We start from the raw sequence: 20,372 nt of genomic DNA, 5'->3' as shown, positions 1-20,372 counted from the left end.
TTAAAATCACAAATGAATATGGTATTTGGTTAGATGGTGAGTGCTTCTAGTAGGTCTAGGTAAGAGCTGTGAGCTTTGTGAGTGATGAAGGGTGACGTGTAGCTGATCAGGACATGGTAAGGAACCTCGTCTATGGAGACTTGGACTTGAATGAACTACAGGGCATCATCCTTTTTAACCAATTTGCAGTTGCATTTGCTGCTAATGTAGATTAAGACAACGCTACCTTTAGCCCCAGTCTGTGCTGCTGTTAGTCTAAATGTGTGGAAGGGGCTGTAACTTTCCATTGCTGGAGTACTTTCTGCAGCTTTAACCCAAGTCTCAGCAGCAGCACAGATGTCTACATTCTCCAGAGCTAGGAGAACTTGTAGAGTGTGGCGTCTCAGAGTATTGAGTAGTAACACCTTGTGGTTGTTTTGAGTTTTTTTTTTTTTTGCTATGTTGGTAGTTTTGGTATTTTGACATTGCCTAAAAAGGCCTCTAAGTGAATGGATATAGTGTTATACCTATTGGGAAAAAGGTAGGTCTTTCCTCCTTTCACCTCTAATGTTATCAGGCTAGTATTTGAAAAAAAAATCTGCATACTCTAATCTTGTTATTATTACTTTTTATAAAATATCTTTTTGGCTGATATTAATTACAAAGTGATGTATATCCCATGTGTGCTGCAAAACGTTGCAGTATCATTAGTGTTGCTCACCAATTAGTCTTTTCTATGCCTGTTACTTAAATTATGTATTCATTAACTCAAATTATTTTTAATTTGGCATGTCCTATTCTGAATGGATATATATGTTGGGACTTTTTGGTCACTTCCTGTCATTTTGGACATTTTTTTATCCACCACCATCAATTACTTCTATAGTTATAAATGAGAGGGACATCTATTGAATTTCAGAAGACCAAATCTGTGATCCTCAGAATGGCTGACCTGAAACTGTAAATATGAGGGTATTTATGCTAAGGCTGAGGCTATGGTACCTTGCATTATTTAATTTATTGCTGAGTACAGTGATTTTGAGTTAATAGATTTAAGCAACAGTGATGGAGGAGGGAGCATAAGAATAAGTTTTGAAATATTCCATGAATTTTGTTAACACTGGATTTGAGATGCTCAGAAAGGTATTGCTTCTAAAAATCTTCTTTGAATACATCCTTGGGACAGCTGCAAATTGCTTATTTTTTACATTTTTACCCCGTTATAACTTTTGTCATTCAACTCCTTCCCCCAGTTGACTCTCACAGAGTTGGGGAAGAGAGATCACTATTGTAAATGGGCAAAGTAGTTTTATTTATGGAAGGGACAACAGACCTGGATACGAAATTAACTGCCTTTAAATGTCAGCAGAACACTCAGTGATTCTGCATATGCAATGCCTGCAGGTTTCCATCTGTGTGACTACAGGAGGCCTGCTGCAACCCCCTACTGCTAAAACTAACCTGAATGCAGGAACAGCAGGTACAACCCTACCATGTTCACTAAAAGGGAAGTACTACTACTGGAACTCCTCACATGTCCCATAAATGGGGTGGTGTTAGTCACTCAGCCATCTATCGCCACCGCCAAGTCAGCCATCAAGCACTTGAGATAGCATTCAAACTCAGGCCACCAGCAACATAGTTAGAAACTCTACCACTGCATTTTCTCCTCATATACCACACCATGGTCTGCAGGGGGGGAGGGCATTTCTCCACAGATTTTTTTTTTGATATTTTGCCTTATTATCTGAGTAGTTGTAGTAATTGTAGATGGCTAATGTTATGTGATTTTAATAACTGCATCATCACTGATTCCACTGAGCTTGCCTTCAGCTTAAGGAGGGATTTGACCTTGTCAGGTTTCTTCTGTCCTTCTGGGGTTTCTGTGACCCTTTTGTGGTTATTCCCTAGACTTGCTTTTTTATATGTATTTGATCATATTCAATCTGGAGATTGATCTTATAGCTTGATCTGACTACTTTCTGGTTAATTTCAGTCCAGAGCTCTCCATATTAGGGCATCTGATACAACAGTGCTGACCCAATAAATGGATTGAAGATATCTTATAAGCAGTGAAATTATTTGCATATTGGATCAGCTCCTGCCAGAGTGCAATGTGCATCCTTTACATACAAATGATTGCCAACATTCTGATAGGGTAATTGGTTAATTTGAACCAGTTAAAAGCATCAGTACTTAAACCACCACTCAAAAGGAACATGTTTCGATTACCTCCCTCCTTCTACCCCTTAAGTAAATACATTAGCTTTACAGTCACACAGCCATGCAGAAACATAAAACACTCCTCAACATCAAGAGTGAATAGAATAGCTGCACATACTGTGATTTCTAAACAGACATTTAGCAGAAGTGATTGTGGACATTTAACAATGGAGAAACAGAAATGGGAAAATAGTACACAGATGCCCTTCATACACTTGTACAGATGTTGTGCAGTACAGATGATCCTGAAAAAGTGGCAGTGACTAGTAACTGAGTCATTTTCAATGCCTTCATCATACCACCTTGTGTGCATATCTGGCCATGCCTGACTGCTGGACAGTAATTTGAGTGTGGCATTAATGAGTTACAGAGGCAGGGGAAAAGTTTGAGTACAGATGAAGGAAGCCACACCTATGTGAGAAAGGGCTACATTCTGTCTATCTAGATTTCGTCTGCATCAGATTTGCTTTGACACTTTCCATATTTGTGGTCAGGTGGATCTATCCATTCTGCCTGTTTTTCTTTCCTGGAATGAGTAGTGACTGCACTCTTTTTTGACAGATAAGGATGCCTTGGTCAGGTATTCCCTTTTCCAGGTAGCATCCGTTAAGGATGACAAAGTCAGTATATGAAATCTGATTTTTAATTTACCCTTATTGATTATATTTACTAAGAAAAGTTCATGATTTAGTTTTATGCCCAAACTTTTGTAGGTTGTACCCTAAGCTACTGATTTTGTAATGTCTTGCTTTGAATCTTTCGATCTAGTTACTGTGCGGGTCACTAATCATACTTAAAGCAAAATACAGTTTCCTCATAATTAAATAAGGTACTAATTATCTGTCCTTAAAAAACTTTTTTGATTGGAATAACATAGAGAATTATCACCATATTAGAACACTACCCCAATAAATAAAGTTATGTTGCTGAAAAACGTATTCTGTATATTCTTGTATTCCCATCCAGCTTCTCTTGGCCTTTTGGATTTAGATATAGATACCTAACTCAGTGGCGTGGCTAGTGGGGAGGGGGGTGACAGGGGCGGTGTGTGCACGCGTGTGTGTGCGTGTGTGTGCGCGTGTGTGTGTGTGTGTGTGTGTGTGCGTGTGTGCGTGTGTGTGTGTGTGCTTGTGTGTGTTTTGTTGCAACTTGTGCCTGTGCTTTCTTTTGCTTCAAGTAAGGGAATATCAATTCAACTGTGTGTCTTACTGCTTCTGCTGTTGCTTCTCCATCACGAAGTGTTTGCTGCTTCTGCTCAAAGTGAGGTAAGTAGGTGTGTTTGTGTAAGGTAGGTAGGTATGTGTGTGTGTGTGTGTGTGTGTGTGTGTGTGTGTGTTTCTATAAGGTAAGTAGGTGGGTGGATGTGTGTAAGGTTGGTAGATGGGTGGGTGTAAGGTAGACAGGTGGGAGTGGAGGTGGGGGTGTGTAAGGTAGGTAGATGAGGTGGGGGTGTGTAAGTTGGGTAGATGGGGTGGGGGTGTGTAAGGTAGGTAGGTGGGGTGGGGTGTGTAAGGTAGGTGGGGTGGGGGTGTAAGGTAGGTAGGTCGGTGTGTGCATGTAAGGTAGGTAGGTGGGTGGGTGGGTGTAAGGTAGGTAGGTGAGAGTGGGTGTGGAGGTCAGGGTGTGTAAGGTAGGTAGGTGGGGGTGGGGTGTAAGGTAGGTGGTGTGTGTGTGTGTGTGTGTGTGTGTGTGTGTGTGTGTGTGTGTGTGTGTGTGTGTGTGTGTGTGTGTGTGTGTGTGTGTGTGTGTGTGTGTGTGTGTGTGTGTGTGTGTGTGTGTGTTTGCATGTGTGTGTGTGTGTGTGTGTGTGTGTGTGTGTGTGTGTGTGTGTGTATATGTAAAATGCCCCGGTTACGTATACCTGCTGGTTAGTGTTACTCAGGCTCAAATCCTGTACCTTGGGTACATGAAACAAGAGCCTGAATTCTCTACCCCTACCACCACTTGTGATTCAAGGAGTTGAGTCCATAGCTTTCAACTGTCCAAATTTTCATAGAATGTCTGGAATGTTTGGCATATACTTTTGGTCTGTTCTTCTTAAAATTTGTAGTTTTCCGGCAAGTCAGTGAGAACTGAATTCACTAAATAATGATAGCCATTTAAGTTTCAGTCTTCCTATCTTTCAGGGAATGCATGGTAACACAAAATATTTTAAACATTACTTGTATAATGTTAGAAAGTGTATTTATTTATTCATTTTACAGTTTGTTTACTGGGATAGTCCATTGAGCCAAGAAGAGCCCATTTTTAATGGAGTCCAGGGGAGGAAAACTCCATGAACAACAATATAATATGAAGACAATGCATTTACATTTATGTAATACTATTGAAGAATGATGGTATTTACCCAACATGACAAAAAGTCCACGATTGCAGTAAAAATACAGCCAAAAAAGCAAAAGGTAAAATTACACACACACACACACACACACACACACACACACACACACACACACACACACAAAATAGGTCAATTAAAAAAAGAAAAATCCATGGGTGCATATTCCTGTTAGATTTGTTACAATATGAAATAAGAGAGTGTTGACATTACAGGCTTACATGAAATCTTAGCAGAGTTAAAGTAGGATGGGGTATAAGAGGTGTTAATTGTTGAATGTAAGAAGGGTGGAACAATACCAAAGGCAAGCGTCCAGTCTGGTGGACCCCAGCCATAAACAAACTCTACAACAAAAGGAGGAAGCTACTACAAGATAGAGCAAAATCCTTAAAAGGTAAGACACCCTTGATCACTATAAGTAAAAAACTAAGAGTTCTCATAAAATCATCCAAAGCAAATTTCGAGAGAAAAATAGCTAAAGACTCAAAAGACAATCATAAGGCCTTCTTTAGCTATGTTAGAAACCTAGGAGGAAACTCCCAGATATGCTCAGAACTAGTTCAAAATGATGTGAAGATTACTGATCCTACAGACATTGCCAACATACTGGCTGACAGGTTCAGTGCAAACTTCTCCCCCCCCCAAAAGGAGAGATATCTATACCAAACGATTGCAGCCTCCCAAACATCTCCAGCGCCCAAGTGAGAACTGCTCTCTCCAAAGCAAAAAACACAGCATCCATGGGACCTGATGGTGTCCCCGGCTGTGTGCTCCACGAACTCAATGAGGAATTAAACCCACAGCTAGGACAGCTGTTTAATCAAAGTCTTACCTCTGGATACGTAACCAGGGAGTGGCGCACTGCAACTGTGGTCCCACTTCACAAAGGCGGTGCCTCCACCGACCCTGGAAATTACCAGCCCATTAGCTTGACAAGCCTTATCTGCAAAGCCATGGAGAGGATCATAATGGACCTCATAAATAAAGACATTGGCAATTTGCAGACTTTGGATCCAACCCAGTTTGGCTTTGTCAAAGGCAGATCATGCCTTTTAAACTTGGTTGACTTTTTCGAAACAGTCACCAAAGCCATTGATGAGGGAAAGGCAGTCCATACAGCCTACCTCGATCTGGCTAAGGCCTTCGATACAATACCCCACTCGGGTATCATTGAAAAACTCATCAGCTTAAATGTTAACCCATACATCACAAGATGGGTTGCAAACTGGCTGAGTGACAGAACCCACAGGGTCAGAGTTGCTGGCGCCATGTCAGACTCAAAGCCTGTCACAAGTGGTGTCCCACAGGGCTCAGTCCTGGGCCCACTCTTGTTTGGCATCTACTTTTCAAGTACAAGCAAACACAGGAGGGTTATGGCTGACAAAGTTTGCAGATGACTGCAAACTGGGCGCCATAGTAGAAAACACATCTGACACAGATATCCTTCAGAAGGGTCTCACAGAAACGGATAACTGGTGCCAGAGCCACGGCCTAAAGTTAAATGCCAAAAATGCATAGTCATACCCTTCGGGAAAAACAAGGTTACCCTAGCTACCAAATAGGTGGCAATCCACTGAGCACAGAAGAAGTTATCAGGGACCTGGGGACCCAGGTTGATAGTAGTCTGTCATTCGACACCCATGTAGCTAAAGTAGTCAGGAAGACCTTCTACATTGCCCACCTTATCATGAAGGGATTCTCATCTAGATCAAGGGAGGTCATAGTCTCCCTTTACTCATCACTCATCAGACCAATGATTGAGTACAATGCCCCATTCGGAATGTATCTGACCCGACACTTGCAGCAGCTGGAGAGGCCACAAAAGTTCCTCACCAAAAGGATAAAGGGTCTCAAAAATCTGTCCTATGCTGCCCGACTGAAAGAACTCCAGCTCTATTCAGTCGCCACCGCTTGCTCAGAGGTGACCTTTGCCTAACATACAAGGCCATGTCAAACCCAGATTTGATGAATATGCTTCACCTCAAAAAATCTAGATCCATCAGAGCCACAAGGGCGGGAGACTTAAACCTCGACACGGCTATTAATAGGACGTGCTGGAGGGATAGATTCATCACTCAAAGACTCCCTATGCAGTGGAACAAAATCCCGGTACATGTGAGGCAGAGCACCTCGCTGGCCTTGTTCAAGAGAAATCTTGACCAATGGATGGGAGATCGCAGATATACCCCAGGGATTACCTCAGTGTCACTGCTCGACAGAGGCACAGCAAAATAATGGGTATAGTTCCCCATACTAAAGGGGTGGCGTAAGCCACAAAACGATGGGCTAGGCTTATAAATGCCCTCAGGCAGATAGCCTAGTATGAACCTATGAACCTATGAACCTAAGAAAAAAAATAGAGCAAGAGTAGGAGTAAATGAGAAAAATGAAGATGGTGGTAGTCAGAGAAGGTCAGTATGATGAAGAGAAGAGAGAAGTAAAAAGTGTGAGAAATGGGGAAAAACTAGGTGAGTCTTGTGGGATAAGAGCAGGAACATTCCCAGAGGGTTTTGAGATGGGAATGAAGCAGGATCTTAAAGGTAGAGTAGTTGTCTGTAGTATGTATAAGAGATGGCAGAGGGTTCCAGAGGTGAGCTAGGGAAAAGGATAGTAGGTGCTGCCTGGAGGACTAGCAGTCTTGTGCAGTTCAAGTAAATTCTGGTTATTGGATCTTAGAAGTCTGTTGGGTGGGTGCATTTTGAAGGAGGAGGCAAGGGAGGGGCAGATGGAGGGATTGAAGATGAGTTTATGGGCATGAGTAAGTTGCATGTAGGTAAGATGGTTGGGAAGTTCGAGTCAATTTAGTTTGTGTAGGGCATTACAGTGGTGGAAGGAGGATTTATAGCTGGTAGCAAACTTAGTAATCTGCTAGAATAAAATGTGTTCCTCCCTGGTTTTGGGCCTGTGACCCCCCCCCCCCCCCCGCCGGTAAATTTTGGCTTTTTCAGATTTCTTGTGCTGCAAAGTTGAGAGTCAAGTGGAAATTACAAGGAGCTGAGAGCTTCAGAGGAAGAGAAGTTTAGTGTGCTTATGTGAAGTCTGGTTGCATTGTGAGTAGCACAGCTGGTAGTATACTTGCTTTTGATGCAGAAGGCTGTGGGGTCTACTCCCACAATATGTAGATGGATTGCTGATACTGTACTGTGTTGTACTTTAAAGGGGAGTGGATGCTGCAGTCCTGAGAATGTCCTCCTTTGGAGGAGATGCTTAGTAACGAAGAACCTGTTATCAGTTTGCCATCCACTCCCTATTGCAATATTACTAGCTTATCATTTTTAATCTAACATGAGAAATTTAGTCTTCAAGGGCAACAGGCACTTTATTTGTAGATGAAACAACAAAATATAAAGTGGTTTGCTAGCAGCACCCTCTTCATTAGTTACAGATGACTTTTACTTCTATAGAGATTGTGCATATTTACTAATATTGATGGATTGTAATGATGGAAGTTTAAGTAGACATTTGATATGGAAATGTTCTGAATTGAGCAGTTTTGTTCTTATTGGTTCATACATTTTGTTTCATTGCTAACTGGAAAAATGTTCAAAACGATAAATTTAAAACATGCTCTAACAAGTGTGCTGTATTATACAAGGAATATAATTTCATACAATCAGGAAGGTGAATCAAAGGACAAATGTATGTTTGCATGGTCCTAAACATGTGCAAGGGGCCTATGATTTGAAAACAGCCCAAAGGGAAACTTTATCTGCCACTGGACAGATGCATTTTCTTTGAATGTGATTTTCAATGCTGTTTCAATGAATGTGAGTTTAATGCTAAGTCATTCATTGTGAAACTGTATTACTTTGTTTAGCAGATGTTTCAGTGTTTGTGATATAAAATTTAAAATAAAAGTTTTAAACAAAATGCAAATGATTGTAGAAGTAAAGCATAAAGCAATAAGCACATTATAGTGTTTATGGTACCTGGAGAGAAATAACCAAATAATAGGACACTGGAATGGTTGCAGGCGGGAAGGCTGTGAATGAGGCAGGCCCCATTTAACCATAATTTTGTGATGGTAGGGGCAGCAAACTCTAGGTACACCACTGACCTAACTGAGACCTTAGGATCATTAACGACATTTAGGCAGAGAGGGATCAGCAGATATATTTCTTCTTCATCCTTCATAATCTTCCATGTGGTGCTATAGATCATAGTATTCTGATCAAGTATCTGCAGACCCTGCGTGGACCTTTGCTTAGTCGCCTATTTAGTTTTATTTTTATCTCTGAGAGCATATTGATTATAGGTTCATATCTGTGTACCGGGCTAACAACCACAAGTGCCCTTTTAAGCCTAGCCAAGCATTCCAAATCTCTGACATTCTAGTAATCCTTGATAAGTGTAAGTAGGGGATTGGGAAATTAAACATTTACAAGCAGAGGGCTGGGAGATGAACCATTTACAGGTTGCCTGTGTCCATTATAAATATAGATGCCAAACCAGGGATGAATTTACTGTTCTCCATCCAGTTGTCTAAGTTACACTTGAGTTGGGTTAGGGAGGAACTCTGTTTCACATGGATGGGAAGCCTGTTCCAGAGGAGGATTAATCTCTGGGATACATACCTGTCTCTTCAGTAGGTCCTGTTTATATCAAAGGAAAGGTTTAAGTCTTTAGAATGGGTAATTATGGTACCATTTGCTTTGCAGATATGCAGGAGGTCTATCAGGGTGGGGTCTAACAATATCTTGTATGTCAAGAATAGATATCCTCTCAGCAGCCGGTAGGAGACAGAATACAGGGATAGGACCTTGAGGTGGTCTGTATAGGACATTTTACTTACACTCTGTATTCTTTAAGTGAGGAACTTATGTGAACATTCTAGCCATTGGATGCTCCTGGTTAGCTATATACCAAAGGGCGCAGTTTACTCATTTAAAGGTCTGGTGAAAAAGTTGCACAATATAGAATGATTTTCTCACTACTGTAGGCACGTGATTGTCAAAGGTTAGATTACTGTCTATGTGTGTCCCCAAGTCCATGACTACTAGGTCAGCTCTTAGGGGTGCGTCATCAATGTCATATTTACCAAGGGTGGATGACTTCCTAAATGATACTATTATACATTTCTTGGCATTTATTTTAAGTCTGTGGCCTTGATGCAAGTTATTTGTCTGTCAGCCCTTCCTGGAGAATATTTCTGTTGGTGGGGGATTCTGACTGCTCCTGATTTGCAATTATCTGCAGATTTAATCAGCCAGAGGCCCTTTACATTGGCGTTGACTTCAGAGAAGTAAATGCTAAAAAAGGAGTGGTTCCAGGACTGATCCCTGAGAGATCCCACTTATGACTGGCCTCTTTGTAGAGGTAGAACCCCAATTCTAACTTTATGGATCCTGTCTGTGAGCCAGCTGGTTATCCACCTGGTAACATACTGGTTTATACATAACCTCTAGAGTTTGTCAACAATGCTCAAATGGGGTATTGTGTCAAATGCCTTGGCCATGTGGAGGTAGGCAGCGTGAACCATTTTGCTCTCATCCTTTGCTTTGGTGACCTTCTCACAGAAGTCCACCAGGGTGAGTAAGCAAGACATGTCCTTAATAAAACCAAACTGGATTGGGTTCAGTGTCTTGATGTTTTCTATGTAATTATTGATTATTTCCAGGATTATTCCCATTGCTTTGCATATGAGACTAGAAACTTATGGGTGTGTAGTTTTTAGGGTCTGTAGATAGTCCACCTTTGTGCAGAGGGATATCTGTGTTGCTGTTTTACTTTCATGAAGCATGAAGCATGCTTGGAGACTACAGTTAAATAGCAAATACATAGTGCTTGATAGGTTATGCTATTTAGAAGGTATCCTGGGATATTGTCTGGGCATATAAGTGCAGTGATCTTGGCCTTACAGATAGCATTGAGGACCTGTTTCCTATTCATAATAGGAAAGTTATATTTGATGGTATTTCCTGGGGGAATGTTGTGGGTGAGACAGAAGTAAAGATGGAGCTGAATTTGTCAGCTAGGAGGTTTGCTATATCTTCTGGCTCAATATAGGCGGTTCCATCAACAATGACCTCTGCAGACATTTGCGTATTGCCTTTAAGGTTTCAGACATTGCTAAAGAATGCCTTATGGTTGTCCTTGGCTTGGGACGTCAAATTTACCTCATATTTAGCTTTGTAGATTTTATTTGTCATCTGCGTTGTTTGTTTAGTTTGATGAGAGTGCTTTTTTCCTGCTGGGTGCTATGCCTCCTAATTTTTGCCATGATTTTCTTCTTTCTCTTATATAGCCTATTAATGTTGTGATTCCACCAGGGTGGCTTGTATTTTTAGTTAATTCTGTACATCTTTCTGGTGGGGACATCTGCCTCTATGCAACTATTAACATGCTTGTAAAGGGTTTCTGTGAACAGTTCCACATAGGAAACAGTGTTCTCAGGGTTTATGGGTTCTTGAAATTTTGCTAGGTTATTACTTAAAAGTAGGAAGCTCGCCTTAGAGTAATTCCTGAACATTCCATAATTAGCTGGGTTTCCAAGTTTTATTTTTACTTCAAAGGAGACCATTTTGTGGAAAGGCCTTACCAGAAAAGGCCTTACACTAGGGGGTGTGCAGCACTCTCCCATATTAATGAGGACTGGATCCAGTATGGTTGTACCCCTGGTTAGCATACTGACAATCTGGTCCTGTGAGTTTGTGTTTACAAAATCCAGGAATCTCTGCCTGCTCATTTGATGTTGTATGTGATTCTTAGTTAATAGTGGGGTAATTAAAGTCATTCATGAATATGGTATTGTGTTGGATGGTGATTGTTTCTAATACATTTAAATACATGTTATGGGTCATAGAGGGGGACCTATAGCTTACAAGGAAGTGGTATGTGATTTTGCCTATGGTGACTTGAATGTGGAGAAGCTCTAGTGTGTTGTCATGTTTGACAAGCCCTGAGGTGTATGTATTTTTGATATAAATCAAGACACATCCACTTATAGTCCCTGTCTGTGTAGTAGTTGATCCAAATGTGCAGAAGACATTATAGCCGTGCATTGCTAGTGTGCTCTCTGTGTCTTTAACTCATATCTCAGTGACTGCACAGATAGGTTCATAGTTTAGTACTAGGCTAACTGCTCTTGAAAGCCATTTTAAGCCTAGCCAATTATCCCCTGTGAGATTCAAACCCTGTACCTTGTGTTTGTAAGGCAAACACCTTAACCATTAGGCCACCCTCCCAACCCCTATGTCAGCATTTTCTAGGGTGAAGAGAGTTTGAAGGGAATGGAGTGTCTTGTTTAGACTCCTAGTATTTAGCAACAACACATTTAGATTTTCTTGGTTTTGATTTATGTCGGAAGTGCTTTCCGTTTGCCATTGTGTAAAAAAGGCATTATGGGTGAGGACAATATTTTACCTAATATTTGAAAGCCTAGAGAGGAGAGGTGTACAGCATCCCTGGAAAAGTAGCTCTGGTCTGTTGACCATCTCCTTCCATGTTGATAAATATTGCACACATGCTTGTAGGCTGTTTCAGGCCTGCATTCTTCACCAAGGTATCCCATTGAGCTGTGAATTTCTGCCAGGATTCATTTTTCTTCCTAACAATTCACAGTGCATATACTTCCTCTGAAAAATGTCATTAAAGGTATATGATTATAGTATTTCTGTTATACTTATCATATCTAGCTTTACCTCATATTTTCTCAGAGACAAATGTCTGATTTTACTACTGTTAATGGCTGCTTGGCTGATATTCCTAATTAGATGACTCATAGTTATTTTAAGCTGAACTGGATAAAGTAATAATTCTCATTTGTGCTACAGTTGGACTCCATACCTCCTTCCTCCTCGATGTTTTATTAGGGAATAAATCAGAGTTTGTGTCTAGAATGCAAAATCTTTAAGTAATTCTTCGAAATATGCTAACAGTAAAGGATCCGTGCATCTATGGTAGTGACGGTATCATGATATCACAAGAATATGTCCGGTATCAGAAGTCTGATTCTGCAAAATGATCTTGCCCAATAGTTCCTGATTTAGTATATTTTCATCTAGATTACTGCAATGCTTTTTTATCATATTATCCAAGTATTGTTTTGTTAGCATTGGCTAGGTATAGCAAAAAAGTAAACTTTCAAGCTATTGATTCTTACTTACTGAGCTCAATGAACCCTGGGCCCTTGGCATGTAAAACAGCTAATGTTTCCCTGTATTCCAGTTCACTCACTCTGGTGTGGCTAGAACAGATTGCTTGTGGTTTTCTAGGACACGTCTTGCAATATTCTGTAGTTTGTTTATTTTTTTTTCTACCTAGCACAACTCCTGAGGACTTCACTAGCTTTCTGGCATCAGCTAAGAAGTCATGAGGCCTAAGAGGTATATGAAGTGCCAGCTATTTTACAGAGTTAACTTGTCCATCATCACACATAGGTCTACAGTTCTATTCCCAGGCCCACCTACATCACTGTGCTTCACACCTGTCTCAGGGAATAAGCCCAGCATACTTGAAGAGAAATCTTATTTCCCCTGTTTTAACCAAGTTCCTTCTCATTCATTCACTCTGTGGAGCCCTTGACCACATGTGAGAATACTAATGCAAACCAAGAACGTGGCTTAAGCATCACCAGTGCCAAAACATTCAGTGTCGGCAAACAGACTGGCAATGTAATACTTTCCTTTGCCATTGCTTTTAACCAGAACTGCAATGTGCTTGAATGCTAGGACTAAGGACATGTGTGCACCCTTTACTGGAAGAAATCAATCTACTCCTTTCATGTAGAACATCATATCCTCAGATTTGAAAGGGCTTATTTCCATCCCAGCTACTCCACACTCATCACAAAAACAATGGAAAACATATCAGAGGTCATAGTCAGGTGATGCGAAAAGTAAGTCTGAAAACAGCACTGGTGCAACGTCCAGCTCTCCAAACAGAAACCTTTCTAACATTGGCTGTGCCTAGCCATCCTGCCAGTGAAATTCAGAACAGGGCAGGAAACAATCCCAGCATAGCCCAGTACAATTTTGAACAAATTTAGTTTTCTGACAAGAACATCAATACTACTTTCACTATATTAATGCAATGGTCCATATTCTGACAAGACATTCCTGAACAGATAGCACATAATATTGTCATAAGAAACCTTCCCCAAGGCCACAAAACATCTATGGTGTGGTTTAACAGACTTCTACATCCTTTGACACAGCTGCACGAAGCTGGGAAGCTGGCCTACTTCTCGATAGCCTGGATGGAATCTACTTCCTCCTCCTGAATACCAGGTTTGCTCATGAGCAATGAAGCTCTGTCTAGGATCTATGTGATGCAAGTTTGATTAGTGGTTTCAGCACTTGTTAGATCTGGCAGAGGGAGAAGAGGAATGATGCAGCTAGATCAGCTCACCCCTGTTTGAGGAGAGGGTGGCATGTGCTTTAGCACACTTATATTTTGGAATTTCCAGAAGAGCAAAGGATCATACAAAGATGCTATACACAAGGAGGCAGGGACCCTGAATCATGTACACACAATGGCAGGAATGCACATCATGATGACCCATTTCATGCCAACCCTTTAGATGCTTTGGGCGTGCAAATGAGATACTAGTGCCCTAAAGGAAACCCCAATCTCATTGTGGGTGATGGTACCACACCTGGCTGGCTTGAACATCACCTTTAGGGGAGTAAATGAGCTGAAAGCTCTCATCTTAGGAAAATAAATAAGCAATTCATCAGAGGGATGAAATCTTGATGAGTTGGGGGTATTGGATAAAAATTCTCCAGTTTGGCCTTCTTTTTCTGCTATTTATCTTTTAGCAGAATTAGCTGAGGCTGAAAGGAAAGCTTCTTTAGCTTGCTACCTACAGTCAATACTGGTGTCCACAAGTGGGTTTTAGGATTATGATGTGTAGTTCTTAAGCTGCTTTATTAATATTTTACTATGGGCAGGGCTATACTTGTCTGTTTCAAAATGCAATATTAATTCTGCTTTATTAATAGTCATGTATATTGGTATGTTAGAGTTATGTAGCAGCTATATTGAATATTTTGTTGTATACAATATATGCCTTTCCAGATTTGTTTTTTTTTCCTTACTATGTAACCAGTTTTTTTTCTATGTCTTTATGAGTCATTTTGACATTCGTTTTGCTTTCTTGCCTTTATTTTGTTTTTCAGGTTTCTGATGCTGACTGTTTTTTTTTCTTTTTTCAATTTATAGGTTTGTGTTTGAACATCATGATCCCTCACAGTTATGGAACAGCTAGATCTCTGTGAATGCTTTAATTCCTCTCAACTTCCCTTATTCAAAGGAGGGTATCACAGTGTAATCCTGTTTGATCCTGCAGGCAGGCACTCCTCTTCCTGCAAAAGAGCAACCTCATAGTTTATATTCCTTAACACAGTGGTTTGCCCTTCTTGCATACGTTCTGACAATCTAGTGGAATTGGTTGAATGCTGTGTAATACTGCAGGTGGACCCTTGATCTCTAATAAATGAATGGCTTGACAGCCTATGACTTCTAAGACAGTATCTACCTAAATAGTAAGAGCTGAAAATTAAGGAACAAACATGATAGTTGTGGCCTGAGGACTTTAGAGAAAAGAAGTCCCTAAATGGACGGAGCACACATGATGCAGGCATTACCATCAATATTAAGTCATTTATGTCCATTCCTGCTTCCAAAGTATCTTGCCTTGAAATCTGAAAGATAGTCTCCAGTCCCCACCAGAAAACACATCCAGCTGCAGGTAGATTCTCTCCCAAGACTGGTGCACCCATCTTCCCTGCCTATGGCATAAAGCACTGGAATCACTACTTGTTCCTGAGTTGTCTGGATTGCAATCAGGGCTCTTTCCTTCTGCACCACCAATGCAGGCTGATATATATATTTTAAGTGTCACTTTCTATTTTAATCACATATCTTTTCTTTCAGGAATGCTGCTTTTTTCCCTTGTATGTTTCTTCTTAACATGTTAGTGTTTGCTGCTGTTGTGAATACTGGTATTGGAAATGGCTCACCCTGAGCACAACTAGTCCTGTGTGGTTTGAATCATCCAAGGTCTGCACTATGTAGTGATTACAGAATTAATTAACAATTTTGCCCTGGTGGCATAGAAAAGGCTCACGCTATGTACCCAGCCAAGTTATGAGGCTTGTCATCTCATAGATGCAGAGCGGATATAATCTGTGGCCCCTTCCTCTCTCGTTTGTGAATAGACATTCCACTGCAAAGCAATATGCAGAGCTCACAGATTTAACTCTTATTGTTCAGCATTTATAAATCTTGCCCATTGTATAACCAGAGTCCAGACCTGAAGTGAACTCTCATATTTCAGTTGCATTTATTTATTTATTTCAATTTGCCAGTCTACTGACCATTTTCAACCATGACCTGGGTACAGAATAAAACCAGCAACAGTAATATGAATACATTTGAGACTCATTTTGTAAAGAATGTAATCAGTTTTATGGTTAGATAAAAGTTTTGTACAACAACTATAACAAAGATTAGTAAAATTAGATAGGTATACTATATACAATAGAAATAGTATAATGTAATGCACTGCTTGCAATAGGATTTATAGACTACATACAAAAACTACACAAGAAGGTAGAAGATTTTTTGAAAGTCTCTAGTGTCTGGTTACTTCATTTGGTACATGGTTTTAAAGAGCAGGCCTTGTTCTGGAAAAGGCATTTTCACAGATGGAGTACTTGAATCTTAGTCAGGAGAGTGTATGAATTTCATATTGGCTTCTTCCAAATGTGCAATTATGGTCACTCAGTGGGAGTTTTCTTTTGGGTGGGTAATACCCTGATGCAAGAATTGTTCATCTCTAAAATGTGAAACACTTTCTTGCATAAAGTGGAAGAAATGGGAAAATGTTGAACACTTACTAACAGCTTCAACTAGGAAGCTCATAACATAGCTAAATGTGATACTTCAGACTTGCAAAAAGTAAATTTGATAATTCAAACTTATTTACTGGGTGCATTTAAAAAAAAACTTAACAATGAATGTGAGACATACAATTTGAATGTAGAACAGCATGGAATTTATCAGACTCAAAATGAGGAATGTTCCTCATAATGAGATACAGTTGAAAAGTATGGGATGCTGTTCATCTGGATTAAAGCTACTGTGAGATGAGGGAATAAACAGACATAATTATATTATAATTATATTTCAGACTGAACAAGGATTAGGGAGGTACTCTGTCAATGACAGAGCAAAAGGATCACGGTCAAGTGAGGCCCTAGGCAGGACAATGGACTGCAATATCAGACAGTGACAACAAAAGGCTTCTAAAATGCTGTATTTTAAACAGTCACCATCCATAGCTCTCAACAAACCCAAAAATAATTAGGGATAATCAGGGACACTAAAAATATTATATTAGTACTACTAACTTGAGATATTGACAGAATGAGAAAAATGTGAATTAATATACATTTTCCAAAGTAGGAGAAGTCTGTAACGCTAATTAATGTCTTTATTAAGTGTAATTTACCCCATTTTCTTCAAAAGTCATCAGTTTAGACAGGATTAAGAGGGACAGTTTTTATCCTCTGTGCTAACTGTCATACTTTATTACTGAGTCACATAAAAAGAAAAAGAAAAAAAATACTTTTATTGTCATTCGATTCTATAATGCACTGTGATAGACTACTACTCATATACATTTCTCACAGAAAATTGTCAGCCCACTCCTTGTATAGTTTTCTTTATGTACTTTTTTCTGTAGAAAAAAAAACAGGAAACTAACAACTTGGACAGTCAGAGAGAGAGAGAAAAAAGGCAGGAAACAAGTGACTTGTACAGTCAGAAAGCAGTCACAGTGCACCAATGGATAGCCAAGCTCAGTCAGCAGCACTAACAGCCTAGGTCTCTCTCTCTCTCTCTCTCTCTCTCATTTTTTTTTTTTGTTATAAATACTGATTGCTTCTCTTTTTAGTTTGTCATCAAATGCAGGGCACAGTAAATGAGAATAACAAATTACCAGGCAAGCAATTTTAAATCCGCTGCGCCTGCCACTGGTCCAACACAACAAAGTGGGTTGCAGGGGATAGGCTGGACAGGCCAAATGGATAGGGTGTGGGAATTAAATAAGTAGATGATGACGGGGCAAGAAGAGTGGCAGGGGGAAGGAGATACAACTTTTAATTAAGTTTCTCAAAAATTAAAAAAAAAAAAAAGAAAAGAAAAGAAAAAAACACTGATGTCGCAAATAAAATAATGGTACATGCCCCACACTCCTACCTGAATGGAAGACTCCAGGCACAGCCAAAACAAATCAACATGACTGTGTTAGTTGCTTAGTTAAAAGGACCCAGCAGCAACTTGGAATGGAGAAAGCAATAGTTTAAAAAGCTGGGCAGGTCAGAATCATTGGATCAGAATCCCGTGAAGAAATGAAACAAAATGTGCATTTTTAAATATTGTCCGAGCCCCCTTAGGCATCATTAAGTCCTAGGCAGCTGCCTAGGTTTTCTAGTGCTGGATTCATCTCTGGATGCCTCACTTGCAGAATACCCACCCATTAAGCCTTAGTTAGCTGCAGTGTAGTGTCTGTAGTATTTATATTATTTGTTACATTTTTTGTCAAAAAAAGTTGTCTGTTGCAAATGCAAAATAACAATAAAAGGTGTCTACTTTATGTTCAGCCATTATGAATTCCATTATATAGTTATCTTTCATGCAACACTAAGTAAATCTGATACATAAACTGAATGGCTAATGCCATTTTATAGTTGATTATTCTTCAAAGTGTCCTGATGGGGAATGCTAAGTGTAATAGATTAATGTTTCAATCTATTATTCTTTCTCTCATAGGTTAATGTAGTATAATGCTTCCATCCAAGTTACCACTGTGGGCATATGGAGTTGTGGTGTTTGGGTATTGTCGGAGGGGATTTCCATGCATATACCATGAATGGAGGAAGCTACAACTTCCCTCTGCAAAAAAGGGAGGGACAGAACCACAACAGAGCCAAGCAGAGGCCTGACAGAGCTCAGGAGAAAAGCAGGCTGAGGCCTGATAAAGAGTGAAAATAGAGTGAGTCAGCCAAGGGCTGAATGAATGTCCATGTAAGAAGTTTGGGGAAGCTTTGAAGCCAGAAGGAGTGAGCTGCAATGCATACAAGTCAGAGGGAAGTTGTGAGGAAAGGTGATATACCTGGTTGTATGGAATGCAGGACAGTAGTGTGGACATAGTTGTAAACACATTTGTTTAAAGGAAATGGACTTTATAATTAATGCTTTTTTTGAACTGGGTGAACTGAAATGCCTTGTTATATGGAATGCTGGAACACTGTTTCTTTCTTTTGGTTATGTTATCCCACAAAATCTTTAACATTAGTTTTATTCCTCATAAATAAACTTACTTGAGATAAAGAAATTTTGAAAGCAGATTTTTATATGGCTACAACATTCTGCATAACATTGACAATGTTACAGTTTCAGGAGCTTTTGTGGTACATTTAAAATAATGCAGATGAGGTAGCTAGATTACATTTTTTTTTTGTTTTAACTCCTGACTGTTAATTCCAAGTAACATACCTCACCACCTCCCACAGTTTGTTGTTCATGTGTGCCCCTGTATTTCATTTTCCTGGCTGACCTTTCCAGCAAATTCTTTTAAGTCTCAGAAATTTCAGGCATTCATCAGCTTTTAGATTCTGGAATGCTGATGACTGCTTGGCATCAGCATTCTAGATTGTAGTCTCGGGTAGATTGTAGTCTCGGGTTTGCTGTGCAAACTAAGGCATTTTTACACCAAGTAAATGAGATTTCAGTTAAAAAACTCCCATGTGGGTTGGTAACTGCCTGTTTGGTTCCTGTGATCGAAAACTGAAGAATAATGAGATGATCTCTTGCCGGACTAAGGGGAGAAAAATAAGACATTTGCCTGCTCCCCTGTCTTAGGGGATCACCTTCACTGCATATGGGTTCTGTTCATCTCATTGTTTTTTTTTTCACATCAGATAGCGACAAAGCCAGTACAGCTGATTGAAAATAATGTGATTGAGCTATACTGACTTTCTTGAGTAAGACTGCAGTACAGCAGGGTTTGAGAAATGTTCCCTTTCACTACTGCAGTGCTATCGCAGAGTTGTCATACATAATTAGCAGGGGGGATTGGGGAGTGCAGGGGGATTTCGCCATCTGCCAAAAAAACAAACAAAAAAAAAATTTTTCCTTGGTTGTCAATGTTTTTACTTTCAAACTCGTATTCACTAATTTTCCTTTGTTAAATCACCTTGATGAAATCAGAGCAGATTAGAAGTATACCTGAAATACATGATAATTTTCTGAGACTTAACCCATTACTCAGCAATGGTGCTTGAAGTGTTTACTTTTCACAGACTAATTGGCCATACTTTTAAACTGTTCCAGTTTTTATGTTCAAACTAATGTCCACTTTTCTAGTTTGCTGTGAGTGTTAATAGCTTTACTTTCCACTGTATAACTGGTTCAGCTACACTACAGCACTGAACCAATGAGTGTTTGACTTTCTGTAGTGCATTATCAGTGTAAAGTCCAGTTACTTGTGCTTTCTTTTAGGTCTGACCACTATGAACATAGCATTGAAAAGATCTTGAAGAAGTTACTGAAAAATATAAATGAATTCATTGATTTACTGATTCAGGACTTAATTCAAGGTTGTAGGAAGGGTTGGTCAAATAGATGTCAGTTTGCAGGGGATAGTCATATCATATCAGTCATATAGATACACACACACACACACACACACACATATATATATATATATATATATATATATATATATATATATGGGATCCGTACAGATCCTCGAACAGCAACATCACCGAATACTTGCGCGAAAGTGCTTTTCAGTTGCGGAGGTCGTGCTACGCTGCGGATAAGG

The 20,372-nt window shown here is 39.8% G+C and overlaps 1 protein-coding gene across 1 annotated transcript in view; it reads right to left on the bottom strand.

Annotated features, from left to right (window-relative positions):
• The window catches only part of LOC122800960 (G-protein coupled receptor 55-like), a 529,630-nt gene that overhangs the window by 336,626 nt on the left and 172,632 nt on the right, over window positions 1-20,372 (bottom strand). The window lies entirely within an intron of this gene.

This window comes from Protopterus annectens, chromosome 4.part1 (genome assembly GCF_019279795.1).
Source record: "Protopterus annectens isolate FY-2018-M chromosome 4.part1, PAN1.0, whole genome shotgun sequence".
NCBI classification, from domain to species: domain Eukaryota; kingdom Metazoa; phylum Chordata; order Ceratodontiformes; family Protopteridae; genus Protopterus; species Protopterus annectens.
The sequence above is the reverse complement of the archived record's forward strand: the minus strand, read 5'-3'. Positions and strand labels throughout refer to the sequence as shown.